The 6,235-nt window shown below is 41.7% G+C and overlaps 1 protein-coding gene across 1 annotated transcript in view; it reads right to left on the reverse strand.

Moving 5' to 3' along the window:
• The window catches only part of arid1ab (AT-rich interactive domain 1Ab), a 64,707-nt gene that overhangs the window by 40,965 nt on the left and 17,507 nt on the right, over positions 1 to 6,235 (reverse strand). The gene's annotated exons all lie outside the window — the stretch shown is intronic.

Below are 6,235 nucleotides of genomic sequence, written 5' to 3' on the forward strand. Positions count from 1 at the left end.
GGGGGGGGGGGGGGTGTAATGAGGTAGCTTCGGCTGTCAGCAGCTGGAGCCAAGATCATAAAGTGTCTCATGCTGTGAGTGTAAATAAGAGAATAGAGCTTGGTGGAATTCCCTCAAACAACACTATCAGTATAATAAAAAAATATAGATAGAATTAACTAATGGAATCCCATAGCAGTGTAATAAAAATCAAACAAACAAAATATTCACATGAGGGCAGGATGGTTATCGTAATGTTGGTGTGATCTGATGCCATCACCTCATGACACCGCTGGCAGCACCCATATGTTCCCATCAAACCCACAGCAGCAGCGTCAGAAAGTACAAGCCACAATGGGGGCTTTGAAGTAGGAACACCTCCTGGCCTGCTGACCTCGGGCAGCAGACACAAAGCTTTCATTACTTCCCACGGTTATTAATCTGTGTTTGTGTGTGTGTGTGTGTGTGTTTTCCCTCCCCTAAAAACCTTTTTCCTTGGTTAAGGGAGACAACCACCGGAGCTATTTATAGCCAGTGAGACGAAGAGGGCAGTCTGCCGAAAATGTAACAGGTCCCAGCTGCACTGCTGTTTGAACCTGGGCCAGGCCTTGCTCTTCCTGGTCTTTAATAAAGCAGCAAGCTTTGGCACTCTATGAATGACAGTGCTGCAGTGAAAGAGAGGAGGTCGGGCAGGGGGCTGCTCAGCAGGAGGCTGGTGTTTGTATGAAAATATATGTGTGTGTGTGTGTGTGTGTGTGTGTGTGTGTGTGTGTTGGGGAAGATTGTAGATACTGGGGTAGCCAGTGAGACGAAGAGGGCAGTCTGCCGAAAATGTAACAGGTCCCAGCTGCACTGCTGTTTGAACCTGGGCCAGGCCTTGCTCTTCCTGGTCTTTAATAAAGCAGCAAGCTTTGGCACTCTATGAATGACAGTGCTGCAGTGAAAGAGAGGAGGTCGGGCAGGGGGCTGCTCAGCAGGAGGCTGGTGTTTGTATGAAAATATATGTGTGTGTGTGTGTGTGTGTGTGTGTGTGTTGGGTAAGATTGTAGATACTGGAGGTGGGGAGGGGGGTGTGGATCAACAGGCTGTCAGGGCAGTCAACCAACATTATCCAAGATAACATATTCCACTCCAGATTTTCCCTCTAGCCTCCCCCAGGTCACACTCTCCTGAGCTCCTCCAGGATCAGGAGAGTGCATGTGTTATGATATGTGTGTGAAGTAAAAGAGGGAAGGGGTAGGGGGGTGTTACTATGCTCCCTATGGTCATTACCAACTGCACCTTGGGGGAAGAGGTAACAGGCAATCTCCTGTGACCTCTAATGCACTTTTAAGCCCTGTCTGCAAGGAAGAACACCATACCCTACCTGCTCCTGACATCAGGCCAGGATGGGAGTCCACACAACAAACTAGTGGAAAATACTGAAGCAGGCCCCACCTTATTGCTGGTTTTCAATTCATTTCAAACAGGTGTACTTGTCCAATTACAGCAACAACAACAACAAAATCTCCAGTCTCATAAACAAAGCTGGAGCCACTTCTATCACTGGACAGAAGTATGCTATAGCTCTTTCCTAATGAGCTGCTTAAGCAGCTAGACAGTCTCCTGTGTCATCGGTAAAGTGTGCCACTGAGGCCTGAATCACAGGCTAGCATCCTCCAATCCTCATGAAAAATGACTAGTATGCTAACAAACGACAAAGCAGCAACACTAAACGTAAAATCTATTTCACATTTAGATAAAATCTCCCAGCGATGACTGGGCCATAAACAATCACCCTTTTGCTCACCAATTTCAGTCAATATTTCACCAGCACTGAGAATATTTCTACACCAGCTTGTGTGTCCACTTTTCCATTAAGAAGCTTGACAGCTCTGGCTCCGCCTCAGCACAGAGAGGTAGAGCTGGAAACGTATCGCTTGACTACAATCAGAGCCACGTGGAGAATCAGCTGTGACATCTCCAAAACAACCACTCATCTCACTCTCACGTCTCATTTAACACTCATTAGATAGCAGTCATTTGACCAGGTGATCAGACAGCACTGTGCACACAAATGTTAGATCAACATGCATCTTACATCAATCACTAATGTGTGAACTAAAGCCACTGATTTGAATTAAATCAATTTTTTGTACAAATATTTAAACGTACAAATAATTATTTGCTGAATTCATTTAATTTGTCCATTTTTATGCCAAAAGCTGTACTAATACAATACCTTCTGTAGGAAACCAGGATAACAAAGCACAGAGGAAAATACACACTAACTCACCAACACTGGCAGTAACTATTCATACCAATAAAAGTATTTGAGGTGTGTTAACAGATCCATGGCCCATCCATCATTCCATCAATTTTCTGCCATTTATCTGGAGTCCTGTTGCAGTGGCAACAGGTTCAATAAATCGGTCCAGATGTTCCTCTCTGCAACAGCGTTCTTCAGCTACTCCTGGGGGACCCTGAGGCATTACCAGGATAGATGCAATGGTCTACATGGGGCCTCCTACCAAATGGTCATGCTGGTAAAACCCCCAATAGGAGGTGCCCAGCGGGCATCCTAATCAGATGCCTGAAGCCATCTCAACAGGCTCCTTTCGATGCTTGGGAGCTGCAGCTTTACTTTAAATTCCCCTTGGATGTCCGAACTCTCACGCAGGTACCACCGACTCCAGACGATGTAAAAAGTTATGGTCATTTGGAGCTTTTAGGGCAACATTTTTAACAGTTATGTGGGTCTTCTGTTTCATAATAAAGAAACGTGTCACCCAGTGCAGCACTGTTTTACTGATGTGTGTTTAATAATAAGCTAATCCAGGTTGGAGACCGATTGATTGATTAACCATGCGTAGAGGCAATTCACTGTTGGTTTTATGGGGATCGTTTAAAATACTATTCATATAGAAAATGAACGGCCTTATCTGTTAAAAGGTTAATTTCATTCTATGAAAATGTTAATTTTATTGATCTGCAATGATTAGCCAGCAAACAAAGATTTATTAGCAACTGTTCTGATAAGTCATTATTCAAGCAACAATTCCAAACCCTCATGATGATTTACTGCTTTTCTTTGCTTTATGTCACTGTAAAATATACCCACAAACACACACACACACACACACACACACATACATAATATCCTGCCCGTAGTCATGATGGCTTTAAAAGTATGTGGTCTGAAGCCCAGCAGAAATCTGGGGATTCCAGGCCATTAAACCTGTTCAAGGGGTCTTGTTGTTTTCCTCCTCGACCTCATTTGATCACATCTGGAAACAGCTGTGGCCAGTCTAGCTCTCATGTGTCCATTGATCTGTTTACAAGCATTTTCCTTGCATTGCTTAAAGTTGTTCATATCTGATACAGCATTACACATCCTCTAAGATCCCGGAAAGCTTTGGCAGAGGCTTTTGTGAATGTGTATTTGTGTTTTAAAAATCATTTTAGCAACCTCTACTGCATTTTGTGTATAAAGGTCAGGGACTGCTATAGAAGGTTCTGTTCCTCTTTCTCTTCTCTAGTTCTACAATGAGTGGCTCTTAAGAAAGGCAGAGTCAAGGCTGGATCACTGCTGCCAAGTACAAACTTTCACATTTTAGTTTGTTCTCCCACATTTTACAGTCATAGCCGAGAGTTTAATTGCAAGCAGCACAAATGTGATTAAAAGTAGCATTACAAATTAGAGGGGAGGCTGAGAAAAAAGTGCAAAAAGAAAGGAGGACATGCATAGCACTTGTTAGTTTCGCTCTATTTAAATGGATAATGTATGTCACAGAAGAAAAAAAATATGCAGATGACTGTTGAACAATTCATTCCCTTTACTACATTGGTAAAATGTTCACTTAAATGATCAGAGTTGTTATTTGTTTATTTAGAAATTAGAATGGTTGTTCATTGTTCAAGGTCTAGGACAAAGCGATTTGTTTCTGATGTATCATGTCAGTGGTTGGAGGTGGTGAGGGCACAACATAGACAGTGGAAAGATGATAAGGCATGCAGCACTACTGAGTTGAGTGTATGTCTGCATCCTTGTGCTTTGAAAGGCAAATTACTACAATCAAGGTCTGACACCATGACCTGCCAAATGCCACGTACTGGGAAAACTTGGCTTTGGAATTTGACTTTTACAAGGGTTGAAAATATGGCAGGGCTCAGCAATATGACCCAAAAAATTTCATCTCAATTTAACTGGACAACTCACTGTTTATTTTTTCTGTCTGCATGAACATGAGACAACATTTCATTCAAAACTTGTTTTCCTTTTCCAAAGCTATATGCTGTTCCCCAGTAACTAGGGCCATATGTGCAATATCAACAAAAGAAAAAACACTAGCAAGGCTGTTCTCCTTTCACAAACTGTAAACGTAAAGAATAACAGTAGGGGCAGCTGTGCAACAATAACAAAAAGGCAGCACATGTAAGGGAGTCAATATACATTGTGTTAAAACAATCAAAATAACCTTAAAATAAAGCACTACTGGTAGGACATGACTGGAAAAACATTTCTTGAACAGGTTTAAGAGCCACCTAAAAATACTGTAAGTTGCAAAAGGTTTGTCGTGCTGCCAACTTTTATTTTTTACAAACATGAGACTTTGCAAATTTGAACCATTTCACCGAGGTAACATTAAGGCCTTTCTTTGGTATTATTTTGTTGTCTTTAACTGCTGCTGTTGCCCTTACTCTAGCCATTAGCCATCATGTTGGAAAGGTTTGTTACTCTCCAGGGCTCTCTGCCAGTCACATGAGTAGGCCCTATCTCACGATGGTGAAGAATCCTTTAAAAAAAATATTTGTGGATCCAGATGACGATCTAATCAATTGTTCTGTGGGCCATCCCCTACCTGTCCAAAAGGATTCATCAAAATCCATTCATTACTTTTTGAGTTGTGCTGTGAAGAATCAAACAAACCAAAAACACCAGTAAAACCACTACCTCCACTACAGGAGGTCTGTTTAGTATAAAACAAAACAAGTGAACAATTACAAAACTAAAGCGACACCAAATAACTTCTGAAAGAAGAAGCAGCACATTTATTCTTTGACTTCTAAAAAGTTGAATATAGTGTAAGGCTTTTTGCTACTACAGCCTTCCTTGGTCTGCTGACCATTAGCTTTATGGTGGCTAATATTATTCTCTGTGATCAAATGTCTGATACTGCTGCCTAATAAACATTACTGAATTGGTTTAGCGGCTCTTTACCTCTATTGTAGCTAGTCCTAGCATTCTCGCCTATCATACAGGTGACTGGGCTTTGCTTCCCAGCCCATGTGCTACACCCAGCCCCTGGGGTAACCTGATGGTCCCAAGCCCACATATAAAATGGGAGGGTTGGGAAAATAAATAACATTTGCAACAGAAGTTGCATTCAACCTCAAATCATAATAGAAATATTTGCAGTATTAATTTTGTGTAACATTATAAGATTCATGTGATTAACAATGTCTGCTTATGAAATACAGGGAAATTCCCTGACACAGACAGATGGCAGGTGAAACACCACTGCAACAGCCCACTCATGTTTCTGAAACTTCCTCAGTTCAATGATTTTTGTTCAAAAAGGTCAATGCTACATTATAATACTTATCTGATAAACAGATCACTTGGACTTTTAAATCATGACCACTAGTATTTAATACCAAAATTTGTTTTCTTATTTTGGCCAGGTGATCAAAAATTTAGGCAAACCAGAAAAGTATGAGTATTCCACATTTCCCCAAGAGTTTTAATTATAAAACAGCTTTCAGATGTATATCAAATGTTTTCATACCAAGGATGGTATTAGAAACATATTCATCATATTAAAACATCTTATCAGATCGGTACAGTTCTATCTGGCCTTTTGCTAAAGTTAAAAGATTGTGAAACCCACAACTCTGCACTGTCTCTTTTTCTGCTCAGTCATCAAATCAACTTGTGAGAAAACTCCTCCCCTCCCCTCTTCTCTCTCTCTTGCATAAAAAATAAATAAATAACCACAATTAGCACATGGCTAATCTGCATAGAGGAAAGCCAGAGCACTCTTGGCAGAAGAGGTTGCACTGAGTATACTGTGTCATGACTGGGCTGCTAGTGGATACTGCAACTATTCAGAACCATGTGTATGCGAGTGTGTGTGAGACATGTGGATGGGGATTTGTAAGGGGCTGGGGAGGTTGTTATAGGAGGGGTCTGGAACCGTGCCTGAGAGCAGAGCTGGAGTCTACGGGCCGAGCAAAGCAGATGGATGGGGGGGGGGGGCAGAGGATAAACAACTGC

This window comes from Monopterus albus, unplaced genomic scaffold (assembly GCF_001952655.1).
Source record: "Monopterus albus unplaced genomic scaffold, M_albus_1.0 scaffold154.1, whole genome shotgun sequence".
NCBI lineage: Eukaryota > Metazoa > Chordata > Actinopteri > Synbranchiformes > Synbranchidae > Monopterus > Monopterus albus.